This window comes from Drosophila willistoni, chromosome 3R (assembly GCF_018902025.1).
Source record: "Drosophila willistoni isolate 14030-0811.24 chromosome 3R, UCI_dwil_1.1, whole genome shotgun sequence".
Lineage (NCBI taxonomy): Eukaryota > Metazoa > Arthropoda > Insecta > Diptera > Drosophilidae > Drosophila > Drosophila willistoni.
Window position 1 is genome coordinate 9,381,752 of NC_061086.1, and position 23,522 is coordinate 9,405,273.

A 23,522-nucleotide genomic window follows, 5' to 3' on the forward strand; every position below is an offset into this window, starting at 1 on the left:
TACACGCCAAGCATTTCAATTCCATTTTGATTAATGACAAAAAGCCATAAAAGCAAACTCGGCAAACGAAGATGTTGCTGATTGGCCTGTTGTCTTCTGTTGTCAACTGTCTAACTGCAATTGTTGCTGGGTGTTATTGATGCTGCTGCTGCTGCTGCTGGTGTAGGTGCAACGACTTACTTGCATTTTTATGTTTTGTATCGTAAAAAACTATTATTAAATTAAGCCAGGCGACAGATCATAAAGCCATTAAAGCTGAACTAAACGTAAAACTGAAATTCAATTAATATTTAGTCAATTCCGCAAAAGTCTAGTAAAAAATGTTGAAGACTCTTGCAATTTGCAACTAAATAAAAATGTGTGTGTCTAGTAGAAAGTGTTGCCACCCACATGGCTGACAAAAATCTGCATAAATACTTGTGCACCAAATAAGGCCAAGAAAGTGCCATGTTGGCCTGGCTAACGGCCTTGCTTGTGGGTGCTGCTGCCAGTTACTGATGATGCTGCTGTTGCTGCTGCTGCTGCAACTGTCCCGTGGTTTGTGCGGCACCAAACATGCCACAATAAATTTCAAATTTGCTATGAAACTTGTATCAGAACATGTCCATCTGGGGCAGCCCACGCTCAAGACAGGAGCAAAGAGAAAATATATATATGTTTGTGTGTGTGTGTGTGTGTGTTTGTTTGTACACCAAATGCGGATGACTTTCACGGCAGCAGCAACATAAAATTGATTAATGTGTTAATTAACATGAGACAGAACTCAAACATCAATTGCCAGAACCCAACCCAAAAAATTAGAAAAATCACAAAAAAAAATATGGCATTATTAACAATCGTTAGTCATTTATCAAAATCAATTCAGGGAATTGTCTAATAACAAGGCCAAAATAAACCACCCCAAGCCAACAAAAATTTGCATTTTAACAAGTTAATTTTGCGGTGTTTTTTTTTTGGTTTTTGAAAAAACAGTAGCTCACGAATTTTCGGCAATCTATATTGTTGTTGTACTTTCAATTATAACTGATATATACATATATATATATACGACAAATAGAACTGCATTCGCTGTCTAAGCGTGACATGTTAATTGAGTTTTTGAGATTTTTTTACTTTATATTTTTGTTTAATTTTTTTTATTTCAGTTTTGTTGGTGGGCGTTCACCTCAGTCAAATAAATTTTGACAGCAAACATTTTTTGTTAGAGAGTGATATAGAAATTAAAGCATTCAGTGAGTGACGCCTCTGCCATAGAAATCATGATAACTTTATTGATTTTGCAGCTGAAAGACATTGAAACCAAGGAAATCGTGATTGCTGTTGCTGTTATTCTTGCCGTTTTTCCGTTACTGTTGCTGTTGCTGTTGTCTGTGACGTGATCGCTGCAGGCGCCACTTGGCAGCCAAACAAAAGATCAAGAATTCTGGCTAATAAGACACAAGACAAAAGCAGTTTGGACGCTCCCTTAAACATACAAACATACAAACACACAAACACACATAGATTTTGGCTATTTGGTTTTGTTTGGTTTGAAGGCTGAGTCTGCCATTCATTAGAGGCATTTAAACGGTCATGTTTTTAGCAATTTGTTTTGCTGTCATGTCAAAGTGCAATGAAAATATTTTCACTCTTTACATAGACAATACTCACACACACACACACACATACACACACGCAAATACAAACCTATGCACATACAGTGCTTGACATGAGACCCGGAGACAGGCAACGTCAAACATTCCGCAATGCCACCCAATAGGCATCTTCATAAATTGTTGCTGCCGTTGCTGCACATCAGCAACACTCCCACATCCCAACAGCAATATTACCGTGGGCTTCTTGAAGTGGTTTCTGTTTTTGGCTTGATCAAAATGCTTTCCCTACCTACCTACCAACCTACCTGCCTTCCCACCTCCCTTCCTATCCTCCTGCCACCCTTGTTGCCCAAACCATTTGTTTTCTTCGCTTTTTTCATCATCATCATTAAATTCGTCAAGATGCAAATTTTGTTGGTTGTGTGTCGTGAGCAACAGCATCTTCCTGGTAGAAGAAAAGAGTTTTTGCGGGGCTCTTGGGGTAAGATGATGTCAGGCTGCTGCCTGGTGTCTGCTTTTTTTCATTTTTCATCTTTTCTTTTATTTTTGTTTTGATTCTACATTAAGTAAGTACAATTTATGATTATAGCCCAACATCTGAGGGCGTTGGATCATACGTGTATACATATATGGATATTTGATCTTTAAATAATTCATTCTTTAGCTTGAGCTACATAAATTGCTCGTGACTGCAATTAGACAACGAAACGCAGTCAATATCAGAGGCTAATGAATTTTTATTTGTATATGTCTTACAAGAGCAATCTCAGCAGCAGCAGCAGTAACAGCAGCAACAGAAAAATCTTCATTGTGTTGGTGTTGCTTGTATAAATTACCATAATAACAAATTACGGATCATTAAGATTGTCAGCTACTTCGTTTCAATTAATTAACCATTAATTACAAACCGCTTGAGATGCAGAATGTGGCAACAACAACAACAACAACAACAGCAGCAGCAGCAACGACAAATGCTGCACAACATTAACGACAACAACAACAACAACAGCAACAATATAAGAAAAGAGCATGTTGCTGCCGTGCAGAAGCAGTAGCAGCAAGCAATGACGACGACAACAACCAGAAGCCAAAATTAATGCCATAGAAGACAACAACAGCAGCAGCAACAACAACAAACAAACAAGTAGGCAAGTGAAGAAAAGCCTGGAAAAAAACGTAGAAAAAAAAACAGCTGCGCTCAAATATGCAAATTTCACAGAGTAAAACAACAACCAGCAACAAATATGCCAAGAGACTTCACTTCACTTTCAATATAAAGCAAAGGATGTTGCTGTTGCTGTTGCTGTTTGTCGCTTTTGCACAAGTTGCACAAATTGAATTTTACCATATAAAACGTTGTCAAGTGCCTAGCTAAAAGAAAGAAACAAACAGAAGGACGGGTCAATAATTTTCATCTACTAACAGTTCTAAGAAATTTTCTCTTCACAATTTTCAAGGCTTCTTAACTATGTATATTACAATATTCGTAGGGTATTCTTATGTATTAAAAGAATTTTCTCAATATCATAGAAGCTAGCTTTAATTGCATCGAACTTCATATACTCTTACTGTGAGAGCGAATCTAAAATTGTTTATGTTATAGTGGTCAGTAGTGATAAAAATTTTAATAAAAACATCTGTGTCTATGTTCATCGATGGTTTCAATGTTAGTAATCGATGATGTTTAAAACATCTCGATACATCGATGTATGTCTGATGTGTTTCTAAATAAATAAAGTTTACTGTTTTCTAATAATTAAAAGATCTCATAATAGTATTTAAAATGAACCTTAATAAAATATTAAAACCCGTTGGTATTTTGTCTAATTGTTTGCTTTATGATTCAAAAACTGTTTGATAAAGTATTTTTGGGCTTTACTTTCCGAAATAAAATTTCGTTTACCTGATTTGGGCTTATTGAATTTATTGTATCTGTTAACATTTTGTGAGTCGGTGAAAACCCCTTTTCGTGGCAAATAGAACCGATGTTTTGGTGAAACATCGATACATCGCTGAACATCGACATTGACAAAAACATCGGTAAACATCGAGAAAGAGAACATCGATGTTTTTTTACATCACTAGTGGTCAGATCCATCCACTTGTCATACTCTATCTCAATTGGGCAATAAAAAGCTTAAGTAACAAGTTTGATTTCATTAGCTATCAAATAGAAAGATGTATGGGCTTATCTAAAAATTTTAACTAGGCGTTGCACACTTTTGATCAAAATTAATATACCCTTTTTGTATGGGTATGAAAAAAAAAACCAAACAGCTGCGCTGAAATATGCAAATTTCACAGAGTCAAGCAACAACAACAACAGCAACAAATATTGTAAGAGACTTCACTTCACTTTCAATATATAGCAAAGGATGCTGTTGCTGTTGCTGTTGCCATTGCTGTTTGTCGCTTTTGCACAAGTTGCACAAATTGCATTTTACCATATAAAACAATTTCAGCTGCCTAGACAAAAGAAACTCCTCTAAAGCATATACATACCATGTATATAAGTATATATAGTCAGACAATAGACCAAACAAACGCGACAAAAGCACCAAAAAAAAAAAAAGTATACAAAACTACAAATTGAAAGTGAAACTCAAGAAGAGAAAAATACAAAAACAAGAAAGAAAAAAAATACAGAAATGGATACAAGAAATTTGCATAGAAATGAATTTTCAAGAGTTTGTCGCGCCAGTCAGATGTACATATATATATATGCAGATGTATATTATATGTAATGTTGATCCAAAGCTAATTATTATGAACTGAGCGGATTAATAGTAATCGTAATCCTCATGGGTGTGGGAATATTTTTGTAAATTAGAGATTATAACAGAGAAGTGTAAATTTTTCACATTTCCATGTAATATTTGCCGAAATGAACATCTACCAGATCTTGAGCTGTCTGTAATTAGACACAAGTCTATAAAAAGAAAATAGTCAACGCCATGGAAAGCAAGTGCTTCCCTATTATTTATACAGGAAAATGTTTGGCCAAGTAAACATTTTAAAGAGGCTTTTAAAATGGGAAGTAGTTTCCTTATGGACATTTTTTAAGTGTGTGAAAGATTTTAAGACCTTACTTTAGGTCGGCCTACAAGTTCTTGGAGCATTTTAAATTACAAAAAACCTTTCCTATAATGGAAAACATGATAGTAAACTTTTTACAGTTATGCAGTTTACAGTAAGCAGGTACCAATATACATATAATTAATATATTTTCAAAAAACAATCATTTGGACTTTCCAAAATTAAAAGCGAGACTATAAAAATTGAGAAAATGTTACACTTTCAACGGATTCAATCAAATTTAATGTAAGTTAATGTAAAAATGTTGCTCTCTGTTTTAGGTTAATGTCACTATATAAAGTAAAGACTTGAAAGTTTACTTGTAATAAATATTTTAATAATACCTTTAAACACAATTTGCCTAACTGGCTTAATAATCTTGCAAAAACAAAAAGCAACTTGCATCTAGAATGAAATGCTAAGCAGTTTTTAATTAAATAAATCAGTTTAAGTTAGTTGCTTACCCTTTTTTTTTTATATTTTACTTAAACATACGACTAAGACACTGTCTTCTGGCTAGCATAACGTTATGACAGTTCAACGATTATTATTATTATACATATATTTTTTTTTGTCTTTTCTTGTTGTAGTTTTTATGTTTCCAACCCCATTTTAGAGGCTGATCAGAGCCAGTTCGTTGCCTAAGTCTTTCGTTGGGCATGCAAATATTTGCATATAGATTTACACACCCACGGCGATATGAGGCGCAGTTAGAGACCGATCGGGCATAGCAACAACAACAACAACAACAACAACAATGCCTTATAGTCGATATAAATACGTGCCAAACGAGACTTGGAGTAAGTAGGAATATGTTTAGATACGATGCCAAACTCAAAATATATTACACTCTAATGCCTTTTAAACCGAAACTATAAATTTCTTATCTATCGCCCATCGCCCATCGAAAATCAAGCGTGCTCAAGCTAAAAAAAAAACCAAAAGCAAAAACCGCAAATAACCAAAGCTGGACACTGGCCAACACACCCTAGACCCGGTCTGTTTTGCCTGGCCAAGCGGAGCATACTCGTGCGTCATATTCAAATGTGTTGACTCCACCAAATCGTTGTTGGACTCTCCATATGAGTGAGATCGCGTTCGCTAGATAAGCTGCAACGCCAGCGCCACTGTATACATATAACTTCTGGTCTCTCTGACTATGGCATTCTTTCAAAGGCCGTTTGTTAGCTTTTGCTTTAGCCAAAACGACCAGGAAAGGAACGAACGAACCCATTGCCATAAATGGGTGAAATGCATGCACTGCCTTAAAAAGTCAAATGTGTGGATAATAATTTTGATTTATTGCCAAAGCTGGCCAGACAGCAAAGACCACTAGACAGTTAGTCTGACTACCAGTAATCTAGCTTAAAAGATAACTCAATCGCTTGTTGTTGTAACTCTCTTGTAACTTTATGTTTGTTGTTTTCAAAGACTGAGACTTGCCTATGCCTAACGTTTGTGCCCATTATCATTATCATCATAGTCATCATCATCATCATCATCAACATCATCATCATCATCACCATCTCACTCTCTCAACCTGTTGGGGTTGGAGCTGGGGCGTGTGCTGCTGCCGTTGCTACGGTGGGGCGTGTGCCAAACATGCTAATGAGCCAACATTCAGTAGACGTAGACCAATGGCTGAGCGGCATAAAGATACGAGACAAGAAACAAAATAAAACCCAATATGAGTTTTAGGTTTTGCTATTAGTTTTGACTCTTTTTCGTTTTTTTTAAATATAGTTTTTTGCATAATTTGTTAATTTTTAAGCTACCGCAGCAGAAAAGGCAACTGTACACACACATTTTATGACAATATTTTTAATACCCTTTGTTAACGTTTGCCAATTCGTAACGAAATGCAAATTTGTTAACTAAATTTTTAATAAAATAGGCAAATTAAATATTGGAATATCTGAAATTCTATCAATTAAAAGTTACTCAACTGCTGGGTATAATCCTGTCTCTATGTATAATAATTATTACTTCCAGAATTTGATCAATAAATGACAATGATTAATTAGGCAAAACTATTTAGCTGAGAATGAAAAAACCGAAATCTATATAAGAGGCGAGATCTCGAGAAAAATTTGCATTCGATGAATGTTGTTTTTGGCTTTTATGATATTTAGAAAGTCGCCTACTTTACTTTCCTTCAACTCTATGGCTTTTATCACTATTCGTTTCGTAGCGCTTATCGCGTCGAAGCAGCTGCTAAAGTCATTCATCTTCCAAGTCTTGCAAATTAAGCTGTAAATAAAGTTGTTCCCTCTCCGGATCTCTGTTAGCCCATAAATGTCCTGGCCTGTCCAACCAACCATGTTTCTATGACCAACTGAACGTCTGATCGTCGTCTGCCCAAGCCTTCAGCTCGTCGTTTTATTTGGATTTGCTTCTTTAATTGCATGCCAAATTCAAGCTGACATTTATGCTTGCGCTCCATTTCGCGAAAATTGTAAGTCTTTTCGATGGAATTGAACGCTACCAGGCTAATTGCCTAGAATGCCAAAATGCTCTAACGGTGTGTGTCCCTCTGCCTCTGCATCGATAGCATCTTCCTAACCAACCACCACCAACTCTAATTTCAATTCCAACTGCAACTCCTCCTCATCATCATCATCATCCTCCACATGCAAATTGAGATATTCATAGTTGTAGTTGCCACTTGTACGCACAATTAGTGTTCCTCTCTTGATCGGGACAACACACTCAAAGGCAATTAGGGTCGAAACGTTCAGACGGTTTGTACAAATTCATTTCAAAATGCCAACAACAACATCGAGTAACTGCAGCAGTAGTAGCAACATCAACAAGCAACACGTTGTTGGACAGGCAACAGGGGCACACGCAAATTGTAATTTATGTGACAAATTTTTATGTACTACTGGTGAAAATTTATTGAGCCATTGGCTAACTGGCCAACGCACCAAGACGAATCTCGTTAATGTTTCAGGTGAAGGCCTTAACCAAAAAAAAAAAAAAAAAAACACATTAAAAGGTATACAAAAATACTTTGTCAAAAATTTTTATAGATTTACAAGTCATAACAGTCCATCATAGTAAATAAATTCTTGAAAGTTGGTAGTACCAATATATCTTCCAACTGATCGAGTCAATTCTGATGTCTTTCAAAGGATTTCTTTGTATTTAATTTGCTCTTAATTTGATTCTTTTATTTAATTGATTTTTAAATATATATTTTTTTATAAATCGTTAGCTAACAGTTGTTTTGTTTTTGTTCCGATAATCATTCAAAATCCATTCATTCCGGAAGTCATTCATTCAACTCATGTGTTGACTCTAAACAGATGTACGTGTAGCATAATCGAACTGCCATTCAAAAATCATTTATCACACAAAAAGCCAAAACTCATCCACAAACCATTCAAAAAAACAAGAAAAAAAAAACCAAAATACACATACTTTTGTTTTTTTGTCAAACAATTTGTCAATGATGCAAGCAACTTATAGGTTTAAGTATTTATATTATACTCTAGTATGTATATGTATAATATCACATAATGTGATCGGTGGGCAACTCATTCATTAATTTCTGTCGTATACTCTTAAGCGCATCACATCTATCTAACTATGTGTGTGTGTGTGTTGATATAGAAGAACGGGTTATCTGCACATTCGCCACAACAACAACAATTACGTCTCATCGAATAGAAATCAATAAAACAAAAAAAAATAGTTAAAAACAAAAGGCAAGAGGCAGACAACGTATTAGTCTAATTTAAATATACGAGTTTTGTGGCGCGACCAAAAAATTCGATTTGCATTTAAAATTAAATACAAAAAAAAAAGTTTTTCTACCTATAATGCTACTAAGACGCCCCCACATACATAACCAACCCCCACCCCTCCCTCTCTCCCTCCTGTCACTTGGTATCTGTTCATCATTCATGGCTTATCTGAAGCCGAGTCGAACTAGTTTATGGAGCAAGCTCATCAGTCATTTTGATTAGACACCAAAACCGGAGCTAACTAGGCTTTTGCTTTATTTATTATTTTGATTGGTCTTACATTTTATTTGTTGTTAGAAATATTTGCTATAACTTATTCTATGGCATCGATTTGCAGTTACCCTGTAGAAGGAAAAAAACAAATTTTTGCGACAAATTTAAATTTCTTTTAACTAAATTTGCATTGTCTGCTATTAAGGCGCCTTTTGTGTGTTTTGATTGATTTCTTTCATCTATTGACAATAATATACCCCTTTGTCACCCCATCATCAAGTATGTGCAGGGTAAACAAATTCAATAACGAAAAGGAAAACATTTTTAGAATCAAACATAAAAAACAAAGAAAAGGTCAAGAGAGATAAAAACCAGTTTTCGCCTTGCCAAAAAAGATCGAATACCAAATAAATTGCTTCGATATCGTATTAATAAAAATTCAATTAATAAACCTAAAATTAGCATTGTCTTTTTTTTTTGCATTTAGTTATTTCCTGATCAAGATCGAAAAAGAAAAATTAATAATATGTGACCCAAATTTTGTGTTTTTTTTTTCTTCTTCTTTGGTATACAAAAAGAATAATTCATTTTTTGGTCTGGCATTAAAATTTATTACATGTTTTGCTCATTAAATTGATTTTTCTCTTTTCCTTTTTATATGTATGAAATCTTTTCTTTTTGTTTTTTTTTTCCGTGTTCCCCTTGATTTTGAGTGCCAGTGTCATTGTCGACCACAAAAATTAAAAGACAGAGACAGAGTGTCAGTGAAAGAGGGCAAAGAGAGAGGTGAGGGGTTAAGATAGATGGCAAGTGAGGAGTCCAAAAGTGCATGAATGTATGTATCTTATGTTGGACTTTTCAGCACGCTCTCGAGTTTCATAAAAAATGCCAATTAAGCGTGAATATAAGTGCCAGATAATTTTTCAGACAGCAGCCAATGTAACCCAAATTGCCAAAAAATAAAAACCAAAAACATCGCAGAAGAGTTACAACAGAAACAAGAGCCAACCAAACAAAAAAAAAAAGAGACCCCAAAAAAGACCAGTCCAGTTAAAAGTAAAACCAAAGAATACATAACATTTTCTTGATGGTAGGATGGAATGCTCTTTAAACAAGCGGGGATCCATGGTCAGCCAGGCTAAAACGTGACCAAGGATAACTTTTGGGAGAATAAGCATAAACCTGATTAAGGAGAGGATCAGAGTGTCTAAGGAAATTAGCTAAAAGTAAGAGTGACTCAGAGATAAAACTTGAGAAAGACCAGAGATATTCAACAGTTAAATTTATAAGTATCAACTTACAATTTTATTGTTTTCTATTTGATTGGATTATATAGAATCGTTGGAGTTTCACCTGATCTTGCCTTTCTTTCTCTCATGAGTAAGTTACCCTTTTCATCATAATTATATATCTTATACATTGTACATTGATATGCTTATGACGACCACCCCGAACACCCTCTTGAACAACATCAAAACAACTATACCGCCGGTGTCTTTATAATAAGCCTTGCTTATCAATCCCATAAGGCGACAAGCGGCAAAGATTTGCCTCATCTGCCTTGGCCAGGGCATTCGAGATTCGTTTCCAACTTGAGTGGAAGGCAGGCAGCTTTAAAAAATATTTACAACACTCAAGTGCAATTTCAAGTGCTGGGCCAAGACTTAAGACCAACCACCATAGCCATCTCATCGCATCCCAAGGCGGGCAAAAAACGAGGCCTCCCCTCAACTCACACGGCGAGCAACAAAAGTCAAAAAAACCAAAAACAAAAGTGATGCCAACAGAGGTTGGGGGAGGAGGAAAGATTCAAGTAAAAAAGAACGTCACAATATGTTTCTCTACCACTCTGTCTCTTTCTCTCTCTCTCTCTCTCTCTCTCTCTTCTTGTGTCTCTTTTGCCCCCCGATCCCCCACCATTTTGAACATTTTTCTTTTCAAAAAGACAGTTAACTGATGTCCGAATCTTGGTATGTGGCATCATTTTCGGTACAGAGTCAGTTGTGCTTTTGTTTTTTTTAGTTTACTTATTGTATACATACATATACATATATGTATGTACGTATATGTATATATATTTTTTTGTTTTGTGGTTTTTGTTATTTTTCGGCACACTTTGACTAAACCAAGTTAATAAGGCAATAAGTGCAATGACAATGACAGAAATAAAAATAAAGCTAAAATAACTAAAAAAGTAAGAAAAAAAAATCTCAGGCTCGATTAAAACTTAACTGACAATAAACCGCAAAATGTATACTCTTTCTCTATAGTAAACTTTATAGACAAATGATTTGTTAGAAATATAAATCAAACTATAGAAATATAATAGTGATGAGAATCTAAAATTAGAAAGAATGGAAATTAACGATTTAGTTCCTAAGTATTGTAAGATTACTTAGGGCTTTAAATCAATTTGGAATCCGTTGATACATGTTATTATAAAGGAAAAAGCAAAGAAACCCTTAAATGTTCCCTTAGACTTGCTTATTTCTAGGATCTAGATACTAATATAATAACATGTCAATAGTCGAACAGACATTTGAATGTCACATATGGAAAGCCTATGCCTAAAAACACTGTTCTTACACATCCTTACTTAAACAAGAGCTTTAATGAAACATTTATATTACTGGATATAAAGCACACATTGTATTGAATTGAATTGAAATCCATTGATAATATTAAGTAAACCGTAGATAAAATAGGCTTAGATATTTGCAAGCGAAATCCATTATAGTCTAAGGCAACATAAGTAAGACAAGTCAATGACTAAATGACGAAGTTGATAAAGATAGAAAATTGGAACAATATATAGCAGTAGTCGGAAGTGCTAACTGCTCCTGGGCTAAAAATCCATATACCTTTTCATTTGGCAAGTGTATAACAATGGAAATCATAAAAATGCTTAAATGTCATCACAGAGATCCAAGTTTCAAGTTTGTAGTATAGATGCGGCGTTGATTTTGATAAATGTTTAATTAATTTTTGTGCCTTCACACACACACACACACACACACACACACACACACACACAATGAAACACTCAGGCATTAAACTTGCCCATTTACCAACTTAATGAACAAAAATTAACAACACACAGAGAGAAGAAGCCAAGCGGAAGATCTTCAAAGTGTGAATGTTTTTTTTTCTTCTTTTTTTTGTGCTTTTCAGTTTCTTTTTTTTTCTATTTTCCTTCTCATTTACAATATGCTGGGTCCGGGCTGTGTGTTGTTGTTTCTTAAAATATTATTTTTTTTTGTATGTATATTTACATATGTGAAAAATGTTGTAATTAGTTTTTTTCTCTTCTTCCTCAACTAATGCCATCTCAGTCGCTCATTTGTTGAGCCGACTGCAAATTACAAGTTATTATTAATGTTAACAAGCGAAATCTTCATTTAAACATTTTCAAAAACCCATTTGGCAGGGGGTCTCTAACTTCTCATTCTCTCCATCATCGATGTAGTCTTTGATTTGTTTATATTGCCACATTAATGGTTGTTCTTCATTTACCAATAGCAAGTGGGTCAGGTGTCCCTTGGGTATATGTATATACATATTTGATGTATGCATGCACTTTACAGTGGATTATATTTACAGATGGGTAACACAACAAAATCAAAGCGCAATATCATAAACAGAGCTCTAAGTCAACAGTAGCTGCTGCCTCTTGGCCTGTACTACTAATAGGTAAGTAGGTACATAGAATTTGGAAACAACAAAATCCACAAAACACAAAAAATCGTAGCACAAATAATTATGCAAAGAGCTACGAAAAGCTCATTGCACAAAACGACATCGACACGAACTCATAAAATATGCAAAATGTGTGCCAGGCCATGCCAAACAACTAAACAACCAACCAACCAACCAACCAGGCAGTCAGACAGTCAGACAGTCAACCAACCAGCCAACGACTTGTGTCAATAAAAATCAAGCCAAAGCACCGCAAAATGCACACAAGTCCCTCTAAGATCCATCCGATCGGCAGTGGAATCGGCATCCTCTCTGTCCTCTGTCCTCTATTCTCCAGCCTCCACTTTTATCCATTTGGCTAGTACCTGATGCCTGCTGTTCGCTGCACTTGTTCTGCTCATCATCAACATCATGGATGTTGCAGCTGTCGGTTATTTTTGTTGTTGTTGTTGTTGCTGTTGTTAGTTTGTGTGTGCGTTTGCGATTGCAAGCCAAAATCTAAGAGTGTCTAGAGTCTAGACAGCAGACAGCCAAAGTCACTTCAGATTGCGCATTTGCTTCCTGACTGCCAAAGGAAAACAACAACAGCAGCAGCAGCAGCAACAACAACAACATCAAATGGAAAATGGAAAACGGATGAAAAGCAACCTGTGGAGCTTACAAATATGCCGAGAGCCAAAACCAAGAGATATAAAACTAAAGTTGAAGAAGAAGTTGAAATGTTTATATCGAACTGAAATAAATTTGTTTATGGGTTTTTTTGTTTTTGTTTTAAACGGGCCACAGTTGGATATATCCTAGGTATGTGGATAATGCAATTGCGCCAGAAGTAATTAAAAAAGATTTACACGTATTTGTTTAATTAATTGAAATTGGAACAAAGTATTTAAAACAACATAAGGAATAGGTTTTAATGCAAATAATACATTAAAAATTAAACATTTATTTACACAAAAATTGATTAAAAAGTTACACAAAACCATGAAATGCAATTTGACATGTGAATTAAGCAATGGCAAAGAAATTTATTTTTATTAGCTTTGCAAATTTTAAATTGCATTTTTGATAACTTAATTGATCAGTATAACTTATATATAAACGACTTATTTAGTTATAAACAATACCAATTTTGGTTTATTTATTGCAATGCCAACAAACTCAACAGGTTTAAAAACTTATAAGTTTAAATAATGCACACATTTCGTTCCAAATTAGATTTGAAATTGGTCATTCGAAATTAAATAAAGATTTTTTAAATGATGATTATGAAGCAAACAGTTTCTTGCCTATATTAAGACGATTTATGAACTATTGTACATTGACCTCAAATTTCTATATTATGATTACAAGAGGAAGTTTAACCTGATATCTGTCTGAATCAACTAAGTTAAACAATGTTTAGCATTTCTCACCCGGAAACTGGAGAAACAAATAGAAAAAAAGAAAACTAGTGCATTTCTGTCAACGTGTTTTGATTGTAATCATGTTTTGCATTCCAATCTGGTAAAGACAAGACACCAAGAAAAATGCTGATGGAAAATTTTATATGTAAGCAATTTAAGGTAAATAAATAAATAAACATGAAATGAAAATCAAATGGAGTTCTGTGAAAAATTCTCAGCATGCTCGGCTACATATAAAGGTAACAAATGAATTTATGACACATGACGATGATGTGGAGTACAACAACAACAACAACAACGACAACCACCACGATCAACGACTTGAGTGTAACTTCCCACTGACCCAATTTACAAGCACTTAATGCCAAAAAAGAGGAGAAGTTGTTGTAGAAGAAGCAGAAGAAGAGGAAGAAATAACACAAAGACGAAAGCCAACCTGGTAATGCATATCAAATAAAATTAAACCAACAACAGTAACAACAACGACAGCAGCAGTAATGCGTGCCAACAACGACAACGACAAAAATTATGACCAAAAATAGGCGACCAACAACAGACACACACACACACACACACTCAAACACACACATACACAGAAAAAGGAAAAAAATTTAAATTAAAAGCCAAAAACTCCCACACATAAAAGTCGAGAAAGAGACTTGAAGAAAAAAGGTCTGTCAAAATTAAATCATTTCGGTGGCAAACAACATAAACCGATGGTTAAAAGTTGATAATGATGATGCTTGGATAACGCTCGTTATTACTATGGTTGTTGTTGTTGTTGTTGTTGTTGTTGTTGCTGTTGTTGTTATTGTTGTTGTCCAGTGCGTTGGTGGCTGGTACTGACAGCGTAACAAATGCTATTTTGACAAAGTGTCTGACATGAGGAGCGTGGAATAGGTACAACAACAACAAAAAATGAGCCAAACACGAATACAAAAAATCAAAGGGAAACACACAAAATCTCATGCGAAAGTGAGAAAAAAATGTTTTGTGCAAAATGTGTGCGTGTTTTTTATATACACACATTGCTATATACAATAAATACATATATGTAGATGAAGGTATATTAAAATTAAACGCCCGCAAAAAAAAACAAAAAAAAAAAAACTTAAACGAATGAACCCCTTAGAGAAGGCAAAGGCCAAGTCTTTTTGGTCTATTCCATGCTTCCGGTTTCATTTGAGTGAAATTTTCTTTGCCCCTTTGGCTAAATTTATGTGAGAAAACAACAACAACGCCAACACCAATACCAACAGCATCAACAGCAACACCAAACAACTGCCAACTGCCAAGTGGTAACATTTTTCATAGAAAATTATGAACATAACTAAAAAAAAAAGTAAAAAATACAACACAAAAGATCAAATTTGCATATCTGTGCAGCTCTTCACGTGATGCCTTTGGCACTTTAACACGGGCATCAAGTTTTAATTATTAATATTAAACATTAGAAAATGAAATTTTTTTTTTTTTGTGGAAAAAAACATAAACAACAAACACGCTCACACATATACATATACACTACACACAAACAGACTCATAGTAAAACTCACTAACTCTTAAAACGAAATCAATCAGTCAATGAATTTAGATTTCACATTGAAGCCAATGGCAACAAATTAACAGCTTCGTTTTTTATTTCAGTCTTTTAGGCAAATATTTGCCGTTAATTGAGGAAAATCTTTTAACTAAACTTAATGAGACAAATGAGGTGCTAATTTCTATGAGAGAACCGGCAATTTTCTAATAAAATGCTACAGAAAATTGAAAACAATTTTGTGTTAAAGATTTAGAATGGATATAAAATATTGAAATAGAAATTGTTAAATTTCACTTTCATTGGTAAAAAAAAATATAATAAAAATGTTTGGCTATGAGGAATATACATTTATTTATACTCTGACACTTTTATACTCTTTTATAAATATAATTATAACTTCTTTCTAGTAAACAAATATTCCAAATAGTTTTTAATCCTAGTTTTTTGGTTCCTCCCACCTAATTTAAAAGGCATAATCTTTAAAAATATGTTTCATAAAAAACGACATACAATGTTAATTTATTTATATCTCAATAAGCGGTAAAATTGCAAATAAAAAGTTATCAAGGATTTCCTAATTGATAATTTAAAGTTCCTTAGCTATTTAAAACAGCTGAGAATAATTTGAAATCTTTTATATCCGTTATTTGTTTGAGTGCTGCCAGTACTAGCTAAAAAGCCAAAGTCTAGCGAGTTTCAGCTGGTTTCCTCTAAATTGATCACTTCTACTTTTTGAATTTTGCAACACTGTTCTATTGTTTATTGTTTTTGGCGGCCGCTTTTTCTGCAAGTTATTTGAATTATTATGTTGTTTGTGTGTTTCAAAGTTAATAAAGTTCAATTAAATTCGATTGACACAAATTTAAAGCAATCGGTATACAAATGTTCCTATTCCGCGCAGTGTTTGTTCGTTTGTTTATGAACGTCAATATTTCGCGAATAACAGGAAGGCACTAGCCGCTGGCCGTGCTGCCGCCAAAGAAGTCTCAAAAGGATAAAAATCACCGCTTATACATATGTATTTGTGACGTAATTGTGTGCATTTTTCTGTTGCTTTTTTATGTGCATTAAATGAGATGTTAGAAATTGCAACAACTGAGTAAAAGAAATAAGTTTTTTGTTTATAGTCACCTACTGTATATATGTATGTATGTACTTATACATGTACATACATATGTGTTTTTTGTGTGTGCGTGTTTGTTTAAAAGTGTAAGTTCCATTGACTGCAGTTTTGAATAATTATGAGAACGTAATAATGTAAACGAAAATCAAAAGGTAAGGTTAGTAAATTATTGATTTCCATTTTTCCAAAATTCGAAATTAATAACAATTAGTTAAAAAAAACACAAAAATTTATAGTTTGATAAAAATGAATGAATCGAAATATACAAAAATTTCTGGCTTATTGTAAGTTTTTTATACCCAGACAAAAAAGTTAATAACAATTTTGGTTAGGAGTGTTTATTCACAAGAAAAAACATTTTCGACCATAAAAGGTTGGACCGAACTTAGCGTCTGGTTTTAGATGAAAACAAAATTTCAATGGCAAACTCAAAACTTAGTCTTAAATGGTCCCTAAAAAGAAATTTCGAAAGTTTCAACAACTTATCGGTTTTTAATAAATGGAAAAAATTTCATTGGTCCTTAAAAAGAAAGTATTTTAAATAACTTAAACTCAAAACTTGGACAATTTGTTTGTTGTTTCTTTGGCCAAGTTTTTTGTTTGTTTTCACTCGCTTGTCGGGGAGTTCCTGTTTTTAAACACTTCCCCCCTCTTCTCGTTGAAGCGCTTTTGATTAAGAGTTAATTCAAAATAATAATGTAGTTATCCAAAAATGTTATCTCCCTTCAGCTACAGCTACAGATGGGGCGAGCGCGTTTGTTGCCTAAGTCTTTTGTTTGCATTTGGCACATTGTTTGGCATCACTGAATGCGCTGTTGATTTTCAGTTGTGAACTTCGTCACCAGGTTTCACTATAATAATTTTTAATGGCTTGGGTTTTTTTCTCTCGTTTTTTTTTTTGTTTTTGTTTTATTAGCTTCTTTTAATTTAAATGCCATTAAAGAGTTTTTTTCTTGCTTTTTCGCTTTAAATGTTTTCGCATTTATTTATATTTCTTTTTTTTTTCTAGTTTAGTTTAGTTGTAGATTTTAGCGCCAGAGCCTTTAACCGTTTAGGCCGTTTAGAGAAACATTATGTTGCTCCGATTATTTTTTGGGGATCTTATCTAAATTGATTTTTAGTTTTTTTTTTTTCTAGGCTGCTCAGAGTTTGGACATTATTCAATTTGTGTTGTTTGTGCTGCTGTTGCTCATGTCAAGCCGATGTTGCTGATGTTGGGCCATCTTCAAGTTTTATATACATTTGCTTTTTTTTTGTTTTTAGTTCATTATTCGTTATTTATTTATTCAATTTAAAATAAATAAGGCTGCTTAATATTCATTGATTGCTAATTTATTATGCAGCAGCTGGTTTTCTTCTTGTTCTTTACAAGTTTATTGGCCAGTTTTTATGTTTATCTACAATATGTATGTATATGTGTGTGTGTAAGTTTGTCTATATTAAGTATTTATGGCTAGTGGTAGCCAAAAAACTTTCTTCATCATCATTTTTATATATTATATTTAACACATTTTTGGCAAGTCGCAAAATTTCAATTATGAAGTCATTATTATTTACAGCAAACCAAATATATATAAGAAAAAAACTTTGATTAATAGCTTTTTTTGCTGCGGCTTGTCAAGGGTCTAGATATATATTTTTTTTCTGGTACCTCAAGTTTCTATTTTCGCAACAGTTTTATTTTTTTTGCACAGAAGGTGTTGCCGGAAGATTTTTTTCTGTTTTTTCTTTTTGTATTTTATTTTTTGGTACGTTTTGAGTTTTTTTGCGGCTTTTGCTGCGCAGTTCTAATTAGCTAATTATACGCTAAATTAGTGTATAATTATTGCTAGCCGGGCGCATGCCCATGGAGAGTGACTAATTTTGCGAAGCGGCGCCTCAACCTACAAATTGGCAAAAATTAGCAAACCCAAAAAACCGAACGAAATCCACAGGATTTAAAGACACAGCCATATTAGTTGGTTCGGCTATACTTTAATATACATATTTATAAGTAAATATGTCTTGCAATACTCTGAAGAAATTTTCGTTCGTTTGTTCGGTCGTTCGTTCGTTCGTTCTTTTGTGCGTCACAAAACGGCAAACTATAAAATTAAAATTTATTTTTGCGATAAGACAGACTATATGATTTTATCATCATCATCATCATCATCATTGTGAACAAAACAAAGAAAAGAAAAAATCAAAATCTATATATATATATATATATAAATAAATATTTTTGGCTTTTATGTTATTATTGCAAAACGATAGAAATGTTTGCCTGTTTAGCATGCATGAGATGCTGCCGAACAAAGGCAAAGGCGGCTAGGCAAACCGCCTTGCACTTACCAGTTTGAATTTCTAAAGTTGTCGGAAAGTTTATCCAATTTTAATAGGCTAATAAATCCGTATATGGAGTTGACGTTGGCTTATATATGTATCTATATATATATATATATTGTATAATGTGTATATATGTATGTATGTATTTTCTACTAGTTTTCCATGCCTTTTGTATATTTCAGAGGCTCAGCCCATTATGGGCCTTATTTATTACTTTCAATTGTTACAAAAACACCAAAACACTCCCACTCGCACTCTCTCACACACATTTCATTTTCATCTTATCATATGAGACATAATTCTTGAGATTTATTAATACACAATTTATTTTTTTTTTCTTTCTGTTGTTGTTTTAGAAATTTTCTCACTGCCAAAATATTCTTGTGTAGGAAACTAATTTCAAAAGCATCGAGGCTTGTTAATTAAAAAAATATGCCATGACAGCTTCCGTTCCGTTGGCGGGGTTTCCGTTTTGGCATTTGGTTGATTGTGGGCGACAGCTAAGGCATGAGCGCCAGGAATCGCGACACAAAGATCGTGAATTTTGTCCGACGGCAAAGAAAAGGTTGAAAAATCAACCGAACAAAAACACTTTACGGAAGTCAACGGCAAACGGCAACCGAATACGATACGAAACGCTATAGGAATATCTCCGCTCTCCGCTTGTTGTGGCGCGCACGCAACGCTCAAACACTTGAAACTGAACTAAATCTTGCTCTTGGCCAGGCGGCCAGCTCTTGTCCAAGAAGTTGCTGGCCAAACAGGCAACGCTGCTGCTGCTGGTGCTGCCGTTGCTGAGAGCGTGACCACGAAGCTGGCTGGCCAACAACAGAGACTGAGATTGAGACTGAGACAGAGACAGAGACCCAGCATAGCGGTAATGATAATAAAAGTTGCTTAGGTTTTTATTTTTTGTTGTATGTATATACATATATATATATATTTTTTTTTTCGTGAACGCTGACTTCTCTGCCAGCGAAAAATCAATGAAAACGCTTTTGAATTTTATATGTGTGTGTGTGTGTGTGCGTATAGATCTGTGTGTTGTCTCTTCGCGCTCTATTAGTTATTCTGATTTATGCTCTTTAATATATTTGTCAATTATTTTTATGTCCGTTTGTTGCTCAAGTCTTTTGTTTAGCAGATTATTTTTAGCTTTTGTAAAATAATTTTTGTAAGGGTCTCTGTCTCTGTCTGCTTTGCCCTCTTGATATAAATAAAACTGTCAGCATTTTGTTTCGTTGCGCCTCATAAACTAATCAGTTTTATGAGTGGTTTTTCTGAATAGAATAGTGCGAAAATAAAACAACATTTTGTTAATTCGCTCGGCCAGAATTGAAGCCTGCTGACCTTTGCTATATATGGCAAAAGAATTGTTAGCCAGATTTTCTTTGTTTGTTAGATGGCTGGGGAAAGGCTTTATACAGACACGCCCTAAATGTGGCAAACTTTCCAATGGTCCAAGTCGCAACGCATGTTTTCTCACACACAATTACAATGTGGCTGAGACCATTGATAGATTTGTTTTCATACAATTTTACAATTTTATAATTTATCAAAAGCTTTTAGTCAATGATTTCAAATTTACGATTCCCATTCAATGTCCCCCCGCCTCACCCAATGGATGGAGCTGAGCTGAGCTGAGAGCGCTTTTGCTTAAAAGGCTTTTCGGCTCTAGTAAACAGTTCATTGAGAGACTTTTCTGACCACGTTCATGACGATGATGCCCTGACCCCCATAAGCGTTCACTAATTCATGCCACTTATTAGCCGGTAACAACAACAACAACAGCAACAACAAGTTGCACCTGCCTCTGCTCCATTTAAAGCATTTCAACGTCAATCAATATGCATTTTGAACTCCATCATTTCGTTTCGTTTCGTTTTTTTCCTCTTGGCCATTTCTTTTCTTTTCTTTTCATTTTATGGCTTAATGCCGTTTGGTGGCCATTGAGCACTTAACGCTAGATTTTGGATGAAGTTCGAACGTTCGTCCGTTCGTTCATTCGTTTAAAGGGGTTATTAGTTGTCATATCTGTGTGTATCTCTTCTGTTAAATCAAATTTGCATTTTACAACTTGCTACACCGCTTGCTGCGTTTTTCTCACATTTCTTTTCGATGAATTTTCAATTTATGATTTTTGTATGGATAATTTTTGGTTGTATTTTTTATGTTTGATTTGACACCAGAGATTTGATATATTAACGGTTTTTTAATTACCCATGGCTGGAGCCAAGTTTGTTGCTTAAGTCTTTTGTTTTCGGAGCATGACAAAGCTATGCGACTTCTTCTACATGTAGAAAAAGTGAAATTGAAATTGAAAAAGAAATACACACACACACACACACAGATGAAAAGTAAGTGAGCAAGGGAGAAGGGTAGATGGTTAGAGGGAGAGAAAATATGTAGTAATAATAAGAATAACAAAGAGGGCAGCTCATTAACTTGCCGCTTTCGTCAACTGTGGGACTGCCGAAATGCCAAATAAAGCCACGTCATGGTCAAATCCAGCTACCTGAAAAAATACCCCTCTTACCCACCCCTCTTGCAGTTTTGGCTACCGTCTAGAGAGTGATCCAGTCTGTCGATTTCTGATCTCTCTGGTATGCAGCGCCCACTCAAGTTACTATTTTTGTCTCCCTACATACATAGTGTGTGCCTCTCTTGAGCCTGTCTGACATTGTCGCTCCCCCAATCCCCCCCAAATACCCCTGTTAGCGTCTGGCCTGGACCAATGCGGCCCGCTTGACCCATTTTGAGTGTTCCATTTGCGCCCATTGTTGAGTGTAACTATTAGTTTGCTACGTTTTCAGGTCAACGGGGCAATCAATCATATTACTACAGTGGAGTAAGAAATTTGTATAAGGCTGTGCCTGCCTGCTGCATGACGCACATGAAATAAAAAATAGCCGCATAAATGTGTAACAATAAATAAAGACAAGATATGGATACATTGAGGGGGTGGGTGGGGGTTCGAAGTCGTTAGGATAAGTTTCGCACTTGGCCCATGTAGACTCGTATGTATGCAAATGGCTATAAAATTATATTTGGCTTAGCAGATAATTCAATAATCACACTAGATTATGAAAATAAATCACTTTTTTTGATTTCAATCATAAATTGAGGTTTAATATAAGTAGTTAAGGAAAATATTTATATTTTTTGATGCAACATCAGAAAAGATTTACTTTAAGCAATGAAAATTAGATGTGAATTTTCTTTTAGTTCAGTATTTAACTCAATTTCAGCTATACAAACAAACAAATATCAAAGATATAAGTAATACTATTCCATTTAAATTACTTTGACCGTGTTCTTTTTGAGGTTCAGTCTTTAATTTGTTTGATAATTTCTTTAACATCTGACTATTTAGTTTTAGTTGGATATTTTCTCATCAAATTTTCTACATAGAAATCAGCGCAGCGCAGGAAGCGCATACCAGAGCAAGTACAGAAATTCAAAACAAGAAGAAGAGGAAGAAAAAGAAGAAAAAAAATATAACCAAAACCTGCACATTCATTATGCCGGACGGACAGACAGACGCGTCGTCGGTTATGAAAATGAGTTTATTTTTTGTTTGTTTATTTACGAAATGAACTTTTCACCATTTAGACCAACTACACCTCTCGTCCTCTCCTCTTTCTCCGTCTCTCTGTCGTTTTACCCGGATCCCGCATCTATGGGCTAGTGTCTGCCATTTCGACGGATGTCGAGTGTTTAGCGGAAAGTGAAAAGTGCTGCTTAAAATGGCTTAGTTTGCAAGTTTCTTTGCCTTGCGGAAGTGGCAAGCGGCAGCAGCAGCAGCAGCAGCTGCCGCAGCAGCAGAAACAGCAACAAGTTGTTTATCATGGAAAAGCAATTTCCATGCCAATGATTTATGAGTCGCCTAAATCGTCCCATTACAATCTTATCTTTAGGCTATTATGTACACCATTTGAGCTGACAAAATATATACATACATATCTATATATGTATATTTGTGTGTTGCTCCAATCTAAAGTTGACGTTGACGCTGACATGTCGCGCTTATCGCTGCCAAACTATCAAAGAGACATAAGTAGGTACACACACAGACACACACACACACACACACAGCGTGACAAATAAAAGCCAAGCTAGAGGGCCAGGCCAACTGCGACTTTGCCGGTAGTTTCTATACTCTAGCCAATTGAGCCAAATTGAGGTAAGTTAACGTTTTCTTATCTCATTAATAACATCTTTGATACATTTTAAATATCTAAATCCCTTTGATTTTACGGATTTACCATTAGTTGGCTTTTCTGAAAACACATTCTGGTAAGAGAAGGTCAAAAGAACAAGAGAGCAAAGACTTAAAAATGAAATGTACCCCTTTTTGGCCAAAGGGTATTAAAATATGCAAAGCTCTGTGTATATACAGTGTATGTCAATTGTTTGCCACCACGCACGCGCGCAATTACTTAAACATGACCAAGTACCGACCACCAAGTGCCCAATGTGTGCCCACATGGCAAGTGTGTATGTATATGTGTGTGTGCGCTCGTTTAGTTGTGTGGGTATCCTATGCAAATGCAGCTCCAACTTTAAAGCCAAAAGCATTGAATGACCCTCGTTAGGGGCCTACCTTCCTTCTCCACCCTTCTGTCCATCCATCCATCCATCCATTCATCCATCCATTCAACCATTCATCCATCTATCCATTCGTCCATTCGTCTGTCACGCTTTGTTTGGCCTGTCAAGATGACAAGTGTTTACTTTACTTTACTTTGCAGCCGGCGCTCCAGTCTCTAAACTTGACATTTGATAGCATTTTAATTAAAA